This window comes from Nomia melanderi, chromosome 2 (assembly GCF_051020985.1).
Source record: "Nomia melanderi isolate GNS246 chromosome 2, iyNomMela1, whole genome shotgun sequence".
NCBI lineage: Eukaryota > Metazoa > Arthropoda > Insecta > Hymenoptera > Halictidae > Nomia > Nomia melanderi.
In genome coordinates this window covers 23,544,566-23,563,393 of record NC_135000.1, presented here as the reverse complement: position 1 = coordinate 23,563,393, position 18,828 = coordinate 23,544,566, and positions in this window count along the sequence as shown.

Below are 18,828 nucleotides of genomic sequence, written 5' to 3'. Positions count from 1 at the left end.
GAAGAAAATTCCCGGCGAAGTCAATTATTCAGCGGCTTTTAAAAGCATAGAAGCATTTGGAACTTTACATAATCGCACGCGGCCGTGTAACGAAACGGACACGGTAAGGCCCGGCCGGACCATCGAATGTCCGGAGCGATATCAAAAGGGAAGATTATGGAAAGTATCGTAAATGTATTCGGCCACTTGGCGGGAACGTGTTGACGAGGCATCACGGAGTAGCACGTGTCGGCGTTGAAAGGGTGGCGGCCGGCGTCGCGGACCGAGAGGGTGGGCCATTTAATAATCAGTAAACTAGTTACAGCACGCATACATTCATGCAGAAACGGCCTAGCCCGGTCGCATGTGCGCCCTGAATTATTTACACGGAGGATGACCGCTCGCCAAAATGGACTTAGAATTCGCAATTAAGGTGCACGGAGCCATAAGCCCGAAACGCATTATCACATTATTATTAAAATCGAGTAAAGCCGTCGCGAGGCGGCCCTCTGGCTCGCCTCCGTCCGCAGAATGTAAGACCTTCGTTCGCTTAAGCGCGCAAACCCGGCTGTCAGAACGAAAATGCGGGAAGGGAAGCGCGCGAGGCCTGGAATGAAAATGAAAATTCACGCGCGCACCTCGCCCGCCCTGTACGCGCCGGCTTACAACCGGCCGAATTTTAATCCAGAAAATACGAGTGCGCGCTTCGAGGAACCGCAGAATACCGGCCTTGAGCCACGTCGCGGTGGACGCTCGCTCGGACCAATGGGCTTTCCGGCGGATAAAGGTTTGACGATCGTTATACATTAGGTCGGCAATTATATTCGTGGCTTACTGCTCGCCGGTGAATCAGTGTTATTTGATCCACTCGGTGGGCAAATCGGTTAACCCAGTTTTTGGAGACTTTAACACTGGAACCACCGATCACTTAAACTGACTTTTACAAATTTCTTTATAAAAACCGCAAGCGTTTACTGAGATTTCAATTGAGTCGTATTTCAGTTTCGCTATTACTGAGTTAGTTTCGTTAATCGTTTTTCGTAGAAGTATCTGTACCTTTTCAGTAATTGTGAAAGAAGAAATCGGAAAGACAATTTGACCCATCCGGTGGTTCTAGTGTTAAAGATATTATCGTCAAAGCGAATCACTGATGTTTAATCCTTTGCACTCGAGAATACTTTTCTGGGTGAATATTCATTATTTTCTGATGAAATATCAATGATAGCTTTTCCAACTAACATAGAGAAATACCTTGTATAAATTATGCGACAGAACTATTTTATTTCGATGTTCCATGTGATGATATATTACATAAAATTTAATATTGAATTTTAAATTTTATAATTTTGCTCGGTCAAATCGAATGGCGAATGAAAGGCGCCTCTCAAGTGGAACAGGTTAATCTTTCACGTTTGAAAATTTCTTTACTCTTGAGTCTAGTAATATGAAATGGTAAGAATTCTTTTAACCGTGCAAGAATTGGCTAATGAACGGGTCATTCACTGCGAATTAATACGGATATTAATAATACAAGCAAAACATTGATTATAAAAAAAAAAACTACGAAAAAATCTACGAGTCGAGTTGAGAATTATTGAAGAAGCAGAATGGCATTTCATTACGGCCAAAAAGGAGTAAATAGCTTTAACTTTGACTTAACAAGGCTATTTTATTTCAGAAATTCGGAATATATAATTCATTTTTTGCGTCTCCGGGAGCTTTCGCTTAAGACCACCGGGTTGCGAAAAATTGTAGAATTTTTTCGGTGTGTTCCAGGTGAAACGGGTGACCTCGGGACACGCGATGGCAGGGCAAAAATGTTCTCGAGCGTTCAGCGACGCGACAAGTGCAAAGACTTTTGGCGAGAACGCCGGTGGAAATGCGCGCACACATTCGGCACGGGTCGCCGTCGAACCGTACACGCAAATTTTATAGGTTAAAGAGAGCAACCGGCTGCTCACGGAAATAATTATCCCAGACATCCCCGCCATTCGCCGCCGAACTCGTCCCCGTCTAACACACCCCCGACGATACTGCAGTTCTCGCATCGATACGTTCGTCGAGTCGAGTCACCTTTAAAACGATAATTCTTCGATAATTCGGTCGCTAATACAACTACAGCAAACACAAATTAAATTATCGACGGATTTATTGAACGCAGAATCGACATGAATGAAAGAATCGAAAAACAAAGAGAAGTTGAATAAACGTCAAGCATTGCTAGTTAACTTTGAAGTTCGTTTTCATTAAACGCGATTGTTCGTTTCAGTTGCGATTCAATTTTTATGCGCTACACGACAAACTGATCTTTTCGAATCAATACTCACTGGAAAATATCATATAATTTCAAGCTCGAATTCAATATTCCTGCCAGATATTCGGAACGTATCCATCGTTAAATAGTAATTATTCTCGGCACAGTTTAAGCGGAATCGGTCGTTTAATTCCGCGTTCCGTGAACTGAAATATCGCCGGCGTAGAAGGAGGATAACCTGAGCAGCGCGCGAATTATTGCAAAAATTATTAAGACGTTTGAACCCTGGGTAATATTTAAGGATCGCGTTCAGCCGCGGGTCGCGCGAGCTCGTGAGCTACGACTCCGGCTGAACCGCCGCTAATTCCCAATTTCAACCACGGGAAACTATAAATCGACGTATACGGCGTTAAACAGCAATAGGTAAACGGATCGGCGTGCACGCGCGTGTCCCACACAGTGCATAAATTCTCCTTACGCTCTGTCTAGCTTTCCCCCGTGACCAGGATCATGTGTGGGCACCGGTTTTTGTTACTCACCTGAGCGAGAGCGTTCCTTTAGCGAGCGCGCGGCGCATGCCCGGCCGGCTAGCAAAGTCTACAAATTGTCGGCCCCCTTAGTTGCACGAATATTCAATACGCTGCCCTGTGAATGCCCGTAGGCGATTCACCTGTCCCCATAAATCATGAATCACTTTTCAGCTTCTTCCTGGTCCCGTGATCGCTACATCTCGTCGTCATTTCGCGGATTCCGCCTAATAAGGATGCAACCAGCCCTCGTACATCGCTTCCATGGAAACAGGAGAATACCAATAGTCGTGAGCAAACACTGCCGAGAAAAATGAACGGACATATCGCTATGTATCATCGCGGAGAAGATCCCATCGTAACATCTTCGTCTTCCATTAATCTACCTTAACTCCTTTCATAGAGCCAGCCTCGTAAATACACATATATCTTCGAGAAATGAATGAATTCGTTAACTCGGAAGGGTTTCGAATAAAAGATAACAAGTAATGAACTAATAATTCGTTCAAAGTAATAGATTTCGTTCTTAGCCCTTTTCTGTTCACTTTGTCACGCTCCTGCCTTGTTCGAGCTCCCGGAATGTTCCTTCGAGTAAGATACACGATCAACGAGACTCGTTCCCCGTATAAAGCGTTTCTAGGACTTAAAAAATATTCGAATCAAAATCATTTATTACTTCTCGTAATAACGTCTGGCAGCCCTTAAAGTTCGCCCCTACAGTTTACCTGGAGCCTGGACGGGAAGAAAGTTCCAATATAAAATTCCTCGTCCTTCATAACGGAACGTAAAGAGCAGTAACGTCCGAGAGCCAGAAGAGCAAACCCGCCGGAATTAAAATAAAGGAACGGAACTGCGTACAAATTTAATAAGGGCGGCGCTGGCAATCCCGCGGCAACGCGTTACAACGGACACGGGCGAAAATATTACATATATCAGTGTAATCCCGAACCGTTGGCGCGCGCGGGCATCGCGACGAATAATTAATTAGTTCGGGACTGCGTGGCTGCGGGAGAGCCCAGCGGTCCCGCGTTTTGCGCCGGTGATACCTTAATTCCAGCCAGCGCCTAGGAAGCAATTAAACGTCCGATGATTATCTATTTCCAATGTAGACCTCCGACTACCGCTGTCTCCACGTTCGGCCGTCCCCTCGCCTTGCCCCCAATCCATTCCCCGCCGCTGGTCGCCTTTGCACGATGACGATGCACCACCAATTGAACCGGAAATTGCCACGGAATCAGGGTTAGCCTCTCCGCTCGGGAACGTCACACATCAGCACCCTGTGTGTGTGCTAACGGCAACCGTACAGGGCGTGCGATTACGTGTAGCAGATATTTTAAGGGGTGACTCCGCAGGCTAAAATAAGACGAGCATCAAAAGTGACGAAATCGTGAACTGACATCAAAGGAGACTTCACTTTCGTTATCGAGCTACGGATGAACGTTTATAGAGTCAACGACGGTGAAAGTATTTTAATTTTTTCTTGCTTCTTGAAATTCCTTCGTGGAAGTTTTATTAACACCAGCGTTTATTTCGGTGAGGACCTCCTCAATTGTGATATTTCGTTCAATCCAGTAAATCTAAACGAAATTTTGAAAAAGTGAAACTGGAACGTGCTATTGAGTTCTTAAATATAATGCTATAGCTTACAACTTGAAATAACAATATCTGTAAGATTAATTTCATTTGCTTTATGTAAAATATAACATTGCGTCCGTCGCGAATATGTGACGCTGGTAGCGAACGTGTTAAAATCTTTGTTAAGATCTGATTTGATATTATATAAAGTTTATTGGAAGAAATACGAATGAATCGTTGTCCGATTGGTTGAAGAAATGGATAAGTTTTGAAAGGATCGAGTGGCCAAATAAGTGGTTGCTTGCGAGTAAATATTTTATTACAATGAAATACATTACCGTTTCTTAAAAATCATCTTTCAGATTAAAGTATGCCATACTTTAATGGCGGTGATCGAAACGAGTCCTTTGTAGCAACCCCTCGCTTTGCCATCGAACGCACAAATCACCTTCCCCGATTAACGCGCGAGTTTGATCTCCATCGTAGACGAAGGGAAATATACGTGCAAGTTCTGCGTTCGACAGTTGCTACAGTGGAAAGCTGTTTCATCTTCGGGGTTGCGGCGGAGAACAAAGTTAGGCCCTTCGACGTCAAATAAAACGAGCAAACTTCGCGGAAGCTCGACGAAAAAAAGCGTTCCTCTCTCCTCCCGCCGCTCTTTCCATACAAGACCGAAACTCGGTTTCATTCGTCCGAAAAAAAGAATTCGACTGACAACGAGGAGATAAAAAAAAAACTCGACATTCTCGGGACTTCGGGAACGTTCACCGATAACCTAGGCACCGTTCCCCGTTCGCCGTTTAAATTCAATTCTGTGGCCAACTGTTTCATTAATCGAGGTCGCTCGCTGAAATAATTTTATCATTCGGTAAACGATTTATCGGCGCGAGGTCTCAAATAAATATTTCGACGGGGAGTATCCGGAACGAAAATAGAAAAAGGAAAGAGGAAAAAAATCGTGGCAACGGGAGGAAGAGGGAGGACGCAATTTTTAGAGGGGGGGAGGGGTTAGGAGTAATCAACGCGAAGTAAATATTGAAACGTTCGACCCGGTTCGATTTTAGATATTTGACTTCGCCGAACGGCGAAAAAAAAAGGAAAATCCCGGCCGAACGCGGGAAGAATTTAATTTCGCCCCCGGCGGATGGGGTATTGGCCAGTCTCTTTTTTCCAGGCCGCCCTCCCCGCCGCCGCGAACTTAGAAACTTGTTCCTTAACTTGCGTCGAACGGACGTGAGAAAGAATTCAAGCAGCGAGCGTTCCGGCGGCGAGCCCCGCTTTAATTCTACGGTTCCGCCTGATATAATTTACCGTGTAATCAACTGAAACATCGCAGTGGGTTACTCGAACCATTCCTAGCATACCTGGAAAGACTTTTCGCCCCGGTGTTCGCGATAATCAAAGCGATGTTTCATCATCTCCGCCGATGAACGGCAGGTTAATATCGGCGGCGGTCTCATGTGCACGCTCACGCCCGCAGATTGATGCATACACGGTCGCGTATTAATTTCGGGGCACTTGTACACGGCAAAAATGAAAATCGATCGAAACCGCAAAAATACTCGCGATGATGACGCGATACGCTCGGCACGGGAATTTTCTCGCATGAAAAATATTATGTTATCGATTGCGAAATGAACACGACTCGCATACTATATATATATATACATTCGATCAGAATAAAAGGATACTCCTTTTAATAAACTGCCAGGAAAAATTGTTTTCGATATCATGTTGTATAATATTACAAAGGGCTGCAAAGTATTTGCGACACGAGTATCGATAAAATACGATTTTATTTGTATTCCCTTAAATTATCCTTAGCGTCTAATGGCATCGTCGTCGAAGAACAAATGCAGCTGCTCCGTAATGTCCACCTCGGCGACGATCAATATATCTAGAGTATATCACTAGAGAAAATTGAATATAAGATTTAAGATTCAGAGATGCACAAGGAAGGAATCGTTGACGGAGGTACTAACCTGTTCTATTTCTAAGTAATCTTACGCGCATGCACATAGTATGTAAAGCGAGGCGTGGTAGTATATGATCCATATAACGACACAGATAAGATACAGAGCCGCGTACGTCATCAGGATGAGGAATATCCACACGAAGAAATTGTTCTCCGCATTACCCTCGTGGCACACGAGCTTCCACATCATCGGTCGATTCATCCTCCTCGCAAATGAGATCTTAACGTTCGCTACTTATTCCGGGGTACTCCGATCGATCAGGTTATAGGCCGGCGGGGCCGCTGGAGAAACAATTGCTGTCACGTGTCGTCGGGAGCCGATATATTATTTGCAAACATCGATATTCTTTCTCGCAGTTCGGCGTTTCGCGTCGCGACAAGGACCACTTTTTCGGGATTTCCCTTCGGCGCCGGTGAAATTCGTCGTAAGCGTGGCACGCCGGTCGTCGCCCGACGATCGGCAGCAACGGCGATGAAACTGTTTCCGTTCGTGCGGGAATACGTGCGTGGAGCGCGACAGAACAGCGGAAACAAGCGACTGTAAACAAACGAGAATCTCGCACCGGTGCCGTTTCACCGGGTGTACTTTGAATTTGTTTGCTGCCTGCGACGCGACGCGACGCGACGCGACGGGCCGTTCGACGACGCGACCTCCCGGCCGAACGATTTTACGATATTGTTCGCGCTCCCAGAGGATCGGGAAATACAGAATATAATTCTCATTTTATGCAACTCGTTTGAAACGGCGGGCGACGCGCTCGCAGACTCTCCGGGAACACGAACGGTCGTCTTTCGAACATTCTTGCCACATTCGCGTTCGATAACTACGACCCTTCGAGTTGAAAACTGCAAGTCGACGACGCGCGAATAGGTCTTCGTGAGTTTAATAATTGTAATTTATTCCTTTCTTTCGTGGAGAACAAAGCTGCATTGAAAATACAGGGTTTCTTCGATGAATTTTAACACGTTGAATGACGTGGAGGTCGCCGGGGACCTCCAACCAAATCGAGTTGCTGTAGTTTACTCAATTAAACGATGATTATTTGAAAACATTTCTATATTATAATGCTACCTAATGTGGTGACATTCAATCAAATCAACGTGCAATAATATTAATTCAATTCAATCAAGTGATTTAATATATTTTTTCTCATTTTGTGTATTTACTCTGTGAAATCGCGCGGCATTCAACGTGTTAACTCGTCGACTGTTGTGGCGGTCACCGGTGTCCGGTCACTGGCACAGCTAAATTGCTTGAAAACAATTAAACATTTGCGTATAGAAAACAATTGCAATTTACGAATATCGGAACAGCACAATATCTGGATTTTAATTCGAATGTCGCTTGAAAATGAAAAATCAGTGTTATTATGGAAACTGTTTCTATTGGATCTGTTCGATTTGCGTATACAATTTTCGGAGCAGGTTTTTTGTCAAGGCAACATGGCGGAGCGTCTTCCGACTCGGCAGCGCGCGCGGCGAGCCTCGTGAAAGCAACCGGATTGGCAGACGTCGACACTCCGAAGTACAAACTGCAACTCATTCGTTAATTTACGCGGCAGAAGTTATTGCAGAGGCCCCCGGGCTAACTGTCGATTCTTGGTGGGTGGTATCCGCGTGTCGTGTAACGAGAAATTCTCACATAAATCAGAGTTATTAATGGACGCCCGTGCCGGTAAGTGTTCCGGCGAAGAAAGCCGACCGCGCCGGCATAATGCGCGTATGACCCCGGTAAACGCTTACTAATCTTGTGTACTCTGTCGCAGACAAGTGGTCTAATTTAATAACAAACATACGAGACCAGTCTAGCCGTCCGGCGCTGTTGCATATGCATCGTCAACTAATGATCGTTTACCTTGAGCGTGACATTAGACGCGAATTAACCGCGCACGAGAAGTTAAACCGAACTTCGCGAGCATTAGCGTGCTCGATGACTTATTTTGACGATTACTTTATTCGTCTGATCACGCTAGCCGCAATTTCAACGCGCTAGTGCGAAGCATCGCAGAGATGGCAATCGACGAAAAAAATAAAGGAATCCATTGAACGCCCGAGAAAAGCGAAAGAAGATGACAATCCGCGAACGGAGGGACTCTCGACGAGAAAATAAAGAAATAAACAAAAGGAGATGAGCTGGGGAACAGGACGGAAAGGGAATGCAAGAGTTCCGGAAAATAATTACTCCGCAGCTACCGGTCTTGTAGGCACCATTAGCGGAGGCAATATTCCAGACATCGTAATCCTATTTAAAATTGACAAATTTATCGCGACCCGCTTACTCCCTTTCCCGCCGGCTCATCGAATTGTCTGTTTCCGTATAATTTATCCCCGGGGCCGGGGTTTGTTAGCGACGAGCAGTTTGTTCGTCAAGTGTTTATCGGGGGCAAAACGTTTGAGGAAAAATGTAATGAGGTCTGAAAAGAAACTCCGCCGGCACAAAAGTATCGGACGCTTTGCCAGTGACGTCGAGAGACAGACGCCGCCTCTCCCACTATTTTATTATTAATATGCATCTCGCGTTTCATTTCCGCTCATCTCGTTATCCCCATCGAACGCCGTCGGTCGCCGCTTAACGAGCAAAAATCTTCCTACCCGGAGACAAATATCAAACACGCGAAATACGAAAGCGCAACGGCAAGAACGGGACAACAGGGAAAGATCGTCGTTTACATTACACGGTTTCTTGCCCCGCGCGTGAAACCGTTGTATTCAATTTTTTAATGCGACCGTCTACGGTAAATCGTTGGCCAGGATAACGCACAGGAACGGCGAGAATAATCGTTCCTCGGAGAAAAATACGACAGGCCGGTGAATCTCTCCCGCCATTTTGTTTCATCCCCGCGCGGAGAGAAGTTTCGCCGGCGCGCTGCCTGGTCGATTTAAGCGGAAACGAACGCGGACCGAGGGAGAGGAGGGAAGAACGAGCGAGGGAGAGGGAAAGAGGGAATTCGACTGGCAACACAGATGCGTTCGCAAAGCTCAACGAGTTAAACCACAAACTCAATTGAACGTCAGAAAGAAACTCTGCAACAAATGGGCGAAGTCTGCTCCGGACACGACCCGGCCTTAGTCATTTGACGCCTCATTTCTGTTGCCGCAAAAACCGGGGTAACGACCAGAGACTGTATACTAGACGCGTATCGACGCGGAACTTTGCCTCGGTGTGTGCCGCCGTCATTCTAACGGATGTTCGCTTATGTGAGCTCGGAATTTTTCTAAGACGACAAGGGTATCCGTGTTCTCTGTAACTCTAATCGCACAGCTTGCGTATAGAAATTGAATACCAGAAGTTGAACAAATCGTAACCCGTTGAATGAATGTTTCCTTCATTTTACGTGAAAGCTTGATCCATTAGATCCACGTTTGCCTAGTCTAATTATGTTATTATAATTCATAATACTTTCCATGTTTTCACGTGCACGAGACCCTTGTAAATAGGTGGAACATAGAGTTTGTAAAACAAACACATTGTAAGGATCAGCTTGAAACAGGGTGCACACAGTAGGCAGCGGCATATACGTGCAACGAAAACAATCTCTCCTACGCGAGAAAATATTATCAGAGACAACGGCTCCCGTGACGACGCCGTTAAATCAGATAGGCTTATGAATTTTAAATGCGATCTATTCGGAGGCGAGAATCGTGGACCCGGGGGATCTAACTCGCAGAAAAACCGAGGTGACTGCCGTTGATTGCGGAAACCGCGTTACGCGGCAACTGAAAACGGCCCTCCTAATGTAAACTATAAATTCCGTGATGAGCTGTCCTTAAAATATTCCGCGGAATGTTTATTCCTCAAACTGGGCGCCAACCTTCATTTCTCATCAACAAGGAGACGAGTCAAGATAAAATTGACATCGTTCTCGAGATCAGGTCCCCCCCTCGTCAACGTGGGAATATTAGATGCGCGCGGCGGTTAAAGAAAGGCACAAATTGTACCACTCGAGAATGTTAATACGCGACGCTATCTTACCGCGACCTTAATCTTAAACGACGCCAGCAAAGGAGGTGTCACGGCATGCATCCGCTTAGCAGCCCTCAAGACGTTGAAAAATGCAAATCGCGGCGTATGCGCGCGGTGACCCAAGAACCGCGTCGATAGTCAGCTGAATTTCAAGGGGATTCACTTGTCTCGGTTACGACCGGCTCATTAGCGATGCTTCTGATGTAGAGCGTATTCATAGCGACCGGTGTACCATTAGCTAATAAAGCCGAGCGGGCCAGCGGCAACACGCCCACCGACACGTCCGACGCTTCCTGCATTCGCGCGGCCACTTCGATGCCCACGAAATAAGTATAGTTGGCCTCCGCCCAAAACCATCCACGGACCATTAGAAACTTCCTGATAACGTACCATCCACTTCCTCCGTGCCGCTTCTTGCTTTTCACCGGCTACTCATTCGCTGTCGTTTCCCGTAAGTGCTGTATAAAGGATTCAGAGACACAGACGAGGGAATCCGAGCGCGGCGCGAGTGAAATGTCAGCGGCCGAAGCAACGTGTAGAGTAAAGTCTGACGACCGGTCCCTGTATGGTAATTAATTAGTCGTTGTTCTCATCGGTCGAGATTCGATCGGCGAACGATTATACTCCGCCGAGCGCTCTGATCGCGAACCATTGTTTAGACTTAATTATATTTGAATCCTTAATTGGGGAGAAGATTCGCTAGATCCATCGCGTAAAAGAGATTAACCCCAGTTGAGTCTGGCTTATTGTTCTTGACTCGACTTTCCATTAACTTCTAAATTAACCGATGATTAGAAGAACATCGACTCTCCGGTGTCCCGAAATGAATGCTCGTGGGTAATAATTTGCCTACGTGGGTTGGCCGATCTCTAGATTCAGATAATACCGTAATGTTCGCGAGCATCTCCTCTCACCGATGAACCGCTATTGTTATGTCTTGCACCTGCACTGCGCCTTGGCACATGCACCGTACGTCGCATGCACCGAACGATATTGGTCGAGCACTTTTATGGGCTATCCGTTGCGAACTTTACGATCGAATTCAACGATCAGAGGTAACCGGAGCGGAAGGGTGCTGACAATGACACTGGCCGACCTCCTTCCGCTAATTTATTTACTTTGCGCCCCCGGGGGATTCTGTAAATAAAATGTTCACCGACCGCTGATAAAGATCATCCTAATTATCACGTTCGCTTATGAGATTTCGCGCTTTTCATTTCGACTGATCGCACTTAGAATCTTACAATCGTATGTTTCTTAGTATATTCAATTCCAATCGATTTATCACCGACGTCGAAGAGTGTTTAATAATCTAGCACGCTACGACCTTAGAATGATTCTCGGTTCAGAAATCTAAGACCGATCAATCCTTGCTCCAACCCTTTGAACAACGCAGTATCTTAGCCATTTCCTTGTCTGCAATCTTAAAAAAGTATTTAGAAAATTTCTTAACCGATCTCGAGGAATTTTAAAGCCAGCAGTAAAACGTAAAGAAGCCGTAGTGCTTATAAAGGGTTGAAAGGTCAGAAGGCGGCCAAGGTACATATCATCAGAGAGCCCTCGTTTAGCCGCTAGTGGACAGTGTTCGAGAGTGCCCGCGACTCTCGATTCACGTGTTCGTGATCCGTTCCCCTGGTGAATGGAGCTGATTGTGAGTGGCCAGGCTGACTACTAATTAATCAAGGGGAAAAGTGATTTAATTAGCGCAAAGGTACGATATCTAATTATCCGGGCCCCGGTCTCTCCCGGATTCGTTTCGCATAGGTGGCGCCTTAATGATCGCGTTCGGGGGACGCGTTTCGCAGAAATTCCAGGCATCACGTGGCGTCAGGCAATGCGTGCACGCGCGCGTGCACACACGTGGATCGCCGCGATACGGTCCGGTTACGCAGATATGTACTTACATGTCGGGGAAATTATGCCGATCGATGAACACACGGAAAGGTAAGCGGATCGACCGGTAGAACCGCGTCGCGAAGCGGAAACCGACGCGACTCGCCCGCGATCCGTTCTTGGCCCTGTGACAGACGCTCTCGCATGTGATTTATTATGTGCATAATCAGAGTAACGAATAACTTAACAACTTTCCGATCACAACTAACGAGCCAGTATCGGCCGACGCTATCAGCGGCCGCGTGCCGAAGATACCAGCGAGATAGCGCCGCGGGAGAAGGCGCTGCACCAGTGAGAATGGTATTTCACTCGGCGGAGGAGAAAGCTTAAAGGTCGGCCGTAATGAAGGACGTCGTGCCGGCTCGATTTTCTCCGCATAATGCATGACTGATTCGATACCGCGTCTTGTCGGCGTCGGACTTCGATTGTTTACAACCGAGTATCTAAATATTCTTCTGGGAAATTCCCCGATTATGCTTCGAAAGTTCGTGTCACTCCGCATGTCGCTTTTATGCAGTTTAAGCAGTCTATTTAACCCTTTGCACTCGGAAGGTTATCGCTAGAAACATTCGACGCTTTTCGATGAAAGACGTTTGAAACGGACTAATGAGAAAACATATGTCAATTAAGAAACAAAGCTATTTTATAGAAATATTTCACATATGGACGCATTATACAAAACTTACTATTTTATATAACACTTTGTAATTTTGTTATATCAAACCAAATAATGAGAGTCACCTCTCGAGTGCGAAGGGTTAAAGATATTCTATATAGGTTTCTTAACTTCTGACTTGAAATTGAACCGGTAATGCTTAGAATGAGCAGCAAACTTGATTACATTGATCGTATTGTATCCGAGACGTTACAAGCTTTGAAATCGATAGTTTCTTCTCTGCGCTGAAGAAAAATAGTCAACGAGCAAAGAATTCTCTGTCGGACCTTAATGCGAGTCGCCGCCGAAGAAATCACCATGCATCAATAAGTCCCCGACCGGTATTTTCTCGCGGCAACGTCGGCCGAGCACCTCGATCCTGCAATTTCAGTCTAATTTCACGTTGCCGGTAGAAATAAAAGGACGGAGACCCACCCAGAATGAAGATATCATTCCAGTAAATACATTCCACAGGGAATAACGTAATCGCCGTGTGGCGGTTCTTTAGAGGTTAATTTTATACGCGTTCAAAGGCGTCGCGGATATTTTGATAGTCGGTAGGAACAAGCGAAATGATACGGGGAAGCGGATGGAAGCCGGGCGACCATGGGCAGAAGTGGGGGTGGCTGGTGAGGGCCCATAAATTGAACTTCACCCCTCGGCCGTCGGGAATGACTGATCGATAATATAGCCCTCGCGAAATATCTGCCGCGAGCCTGTAAACGGCGCACTGCGTAACACATTTTAATGGCGAATTTAAGGCCGTAAGTGAGGAGAGGGCTCGATAGTTTCCCAAGCGCGACACCCGAGCTTGTCGGGCCATATGCCGCGTCGGATTTGGAACGCGTATTAGGCGCGAAGCATTATTACGAACTGCTGGCAAACGGCTTAATTACTATTATTATCGGGACGGTAATGCGATCGTTGGAATGCAGACACCTGGAATCTGACGTTCTCGAGCCGCTTCGCAATCGGGAGAATCGATTAATTGCAACAATGCGCTCACCTCTCCTTGCGCGATCGACCGTTTGCTTTACTTACCTCGGGCAGCAACGTACGCAATGTCTATTGCGTTATCGAGAGTGCAATCGATGATGGTTTATCCTTGTCTCGTTGCGATACTTTAACTCCGGTCAGGCGATTGTAATGGAAACGTAGAACGTTGAAGAGAGAGGAAGAAGATTGAAAAGAGGGTAATTAAGATAGTCTTCTCGAAATAGAAGTAACGTTCTGTGTAGAAATTAACATATTTTCTATAGGAAACAGTTGTTTTCTAGTTTAGCGAATATATCGTTTCCCAAAAGACACGAACGATTTCTCACTGCCACGATTCTCAGCAGCTCGGTAGCAAAAAAGCACCCTAGGCGAGGAAACAACTTTCCCGGAGGACCCTCGACGGCGACATGAATCCCGGTGAAATCAGTTTCAAGTATTCCTCGTCACACCGAGATCGGATCGTCGATGCGACATGTTTTATTGGCAGAGAAAATCGATAAATGGGACTTTACGAGTGGATACACGGCGACCATCTTCCCCTTCGGGCTCAATATAATGCGAGCCGTCCAACCCTTTCCCTACAGCCTCGCGCCCGGTTTCTCCCCCGGTGATGTAATGGGTGCATAAATTATACAGTCTGAAATATGCTAATGCACGGCTCAACTGGCATTGCTATATCGAGGGATATAATCTAATAAAAAAAGTCGGCATCCCGGTAGGCAGCTTTAAGAATCACTGCGCCTATCGCGGCCCGGTTGTCCCGCGGACGCGCGATAACATCACGGTCCCGCCCGGTGACCGCGTCCCGACAATTACGGGTCCTGTAATTAATTAATGTAAATAGTTCCGCGTGAAACCAAGACACGTTAATATTAACACGTGACCGGCCTGGTATTTCGCGGGGAATGTATGTAAACGCCGGGGTCCTTTCTAGGGAGCAAAGAATGCGGCATAATTATTCGATCTTCTCCGGGGTAGCGCGACTATCACGGCCAACCGGTTCAGCGTAAAATATCGATACCGGGACCCCCCGAGAAATAAGACATTCATGAATATTTAAGGGGCGTTTTAATATTCGACGGAACGGAGGTTTTTCTTTTTATCCCAGTGCGCTGGGGCGTCAGCGAAACCGTCGCGAACGTTTTCCTGCGTTACTAATAAATAATCCTCACGCTCTTATAACACCTGCTCGAAAGGCTAGGCGGCGCGGCGCTTCGCGCAGGCTCTCGCTAAATAATAAAGTAATTTCCACGTTCTCTTGATTATCTTCCACCAGCTCCGGCTCTGCGTTCCGACTAGGCAAACGCTCACGGTTTCTAGGTGGAGCGTATCTAATCGCAATAGAGGCGAAACGTAAGACGCGGATTCGTCCGTAGGTAAAGGCAGATGGAAACATTAATAATATAGATACCATCAAACGCAATCCCGGTGCCTGGGATAGTGGCTCTATTGTGCGAATACGGCGCCTCCCGCATATGAAGGCGCATTTAATAAAATTAGATACTTCGCCGTAGAATCAAATCGCGCCGTTTAAACGCTGAAATTACTCGACCTTTTGGGCCGATTCTACTCGCGTTGCCATAGGAAATTTCAATGTTCTTCGAGTGAGCTTTAAAAGGAATTTTTGAGTCCTCCGGGTCGAAAAAACATTTGTTTCGGGAATAGATTATCCTCGTTCGACCGGCGAGGATAATCACTCCGCGCCATTTTCCGTCTGTTCTTCGGCCGAGGGGTCGTTAGTCAAGATAACAAATTAAGGAAGCGATGATGGAACGATCGGGGCAGTCAGTGGATCCTACAAGGGTGCATTACATTCGTTTCACTGCCAAACGACCGATATATCTAATCATTAGAAATCTGCATAATGGTCAGTTGGCGTGCCTCGTAAGTGCTATGGCCGCGCACCTATTCTTGAAACGGCCGACCATGGCTGCCTTTCTCCACGTTCGCAAATACCAGATGGGGAATAAAAAAAAATGTCTGGCCCTAGCTACAACCGGCGTTACATTAAATTGCAACCGTTGGCGGCGAAATAAAAATCAATATCGAAGCTCCAATCTAGCTTCTATGTAAGGAAACATGAAATGAAATATTCTTTCGCGATGTCAACAAATTTTTAGAAAATTCACGTATCGTCCAAGATGTTAATTTGCCGGTCAGAATCGCTGAACTTGCGAATTCGGGTTTGAAGAAGAACCGGTACGGACATCTCTCAGCGACATGCTGAACTACATCATCGATTCTTGGTGGCAATCTTTCCACTACAGAACAGGATGTCCTTTTTCGTAATCAATTAACATTTACAGCAAAACGGATGAACAACACGAATGATATAAAAAGATTTTTCAATTATACACGTAATTTTTAGAAGGGACATCGGTCGGTCGTCACTGTTTAAATTGAACGTCACAGGCGTCCCGCCGTCAGAATATTCTGTTAATTAATTAATTAAGAAAATCACGAAATTCCTACCCGTCCGTATTACCGGATGCTAATTAACCAGTGTAAATTTAAATTAAAACGAAAGCCTGTGTTAACATTCATTATATATCGCTCGGTTCGCCTTGTCTCGTTGGTCGTTAGTACGCGCGGCCCGCTGAATTCGTGTACGCAAATAAAGGGATAATAAGCGCAATAAGAAAACGGTCGACGATAAATACATAATTGCAATTCGTCGAGCGCCGCTTCCGTCTTCGGCTCGCTTAACCACCGATCGGAACACCGTATCCCCCAATGAGGTCAAACAAATAGGTGGACCGGCCAATATGGTTGACCCGACACATCCTGCTTTACATATAATGGGATCCCATAAGTTACAATGTACCGCGGCGGTAATACACCGCGATGGTGTGTACGGAATAGCCGGCCTGGCTCACGGTTGTTGGCGCAATTGTACACAATGGTCGGAGCCGGAGGGCTCGGCCGACGAGGAAAAAAAGGCCGAGGAAAAAAGAAGAAGAAAGACGAAAAGAGGAGAAAAACGAAGGAAGAAAGAAAGGGAAAGAAACCTGGTGGAAGGAGAAAAGGGTGGCCGGTGTCGAAACATTTGGATCCCGCTTACCGAGCCGGCCACAATGCATTGATTAATGAAGGACATCAAGGCCGACACGCGGTACCCGCTAAGAATTTAATATGGACCAACACTGCGCGTTCCCATCCCGAATGTTTTACTAGCGTATTAAGCCTGTCTAACAATGCCCCGGGTGAGAGACGAGCATATTTTCGTCTTTGATATACGTTTCCTTGTCAAGGATGTCAGGTGGCGGATCTCGGAAGAATGATTGCTAATAAAGAAGAAATAATGATCCTATTTCTTCGGCGAGGTTACTTTTCGCTACGGAAAAAAGAAGTGTGCGCGTGTGTGCGCAACAGTGGGGGAGGGGACGAGAGAGAAAGAGAAGGGGAGGACCAACGTTGTTCTGGATAACTTTATGTTTCGGTTGTATGATACTTAGCGATCCTTCGGAGTGTCCCTTTAGCTCTTGGAGAACTTCTGGAGGCTGACCCCACGCAGCTCTATAAATTCATGGCGCGGAAACAGACTCCCGTGGCGTTTCCCTCGAACCATCTATCCGTGTTGCAATAATCCGATAAACTGGAACGTATCGGCTGAAAAATTGAATGACCGTTCGCTAGAACCTGGATTTTTCGGATTACGATACGCTAGGAGTAAGTTTCTAAGCGGAATGTTCGATAGCTCAGGAAGTATCTATCAATGACCGTTTCGCTCACTTGCAGGGTATAAACCGCTTTAATTATCGATTATCCTTAACCGAACGTGCTGTTTTCGAGCGGTCGCGGCGCTCATTGGTACACGAGCAACGTGAATAAATCTGTAGCTGGCCCGGGGCGGTGGAAAAAAGTTTGATTACATTTTATGCCCAATAAAAGCTGCTCGGTCGCAGCCGCGTACGAATGCAACAACGGTAATGAACGCGATATAATTTCTTGCGTAAGTACGTCCCCGGTGCCCGTAATAAATTTCGCGCGCCGTGAACAATGCTCCCGAGCCCGTTGTCAACGGGTATATATATTTTTCGATCGAACGCTCCGTGGAACGTATCACCGTGCGGCCTCTAAGTTATTGCCGCGTGGATGAGCCGGGGTATTGTTCGATCGGGATGTACGCGTGTATGGACGTATGCCTCCTGCCCGCAGGAATAAAGTCACATTGTCTGACCGAAACGGGAGTAAGACACGGCCACTCGGCCATACGTCCCGTTGCGGAACAGTGAACGATGATGGACCATTAGTCACCGTTTCTTCGCGGAAAAGCTCCGCTTAAAAATCCCGCGCGCGGTAGACCGGTGAAAATGACTTGAAAATCTGACTGCTGACGATACCACCGTCAAACTCTGATTAACACGTTCACTACTGGCGCTTGCCTCGGTGACGATCTACAGTTGTAATATTCTATTCGACTCAACAAATCTTCTAAACGAAATATAATATAAACTGACACGAGTCATTGAGCCAAATATAACGCGATAGCTTATAATTTTGGATAACAATATTTATAGAAATAATTTAATTTTCTTTATAAAACATCGCTGCCGTCACGAATATGTAACGCTGGCAACGAACGTGCCGATTTCGTCCGCAACGAATCGAATATTTACGAAAAATTGATCGCCTGCCACGTATGCCGCAAGAATTTCTTCATCGGGGGTTTGAAAGAATTTTGTATTTCCGGGATTAACGCTGTAGAAGTGATCTGGTCGAAGTTGTTTATAGTTTATAAATAAGAATTACGGGAATTCGACCGTTGGGATTTTATACGAATTTGATTGTGATATACCCATGAATCGGCTAATTTGTTTTACGAGTTCCCGCAAAAACATCCTTTTAATCGCGATCGTTTCGAAACGAGGGATCGTAAATGGATCATTTTCACCCGCCTAGTATTTTTAGCGTGATCGTATCTCGAAATCCGGCCCGATATGAGGCAAGCAGGAACGAAAGTATGTCATTGGGACCTTTCAATCTGAATGCTTACAATACTGCGACGCT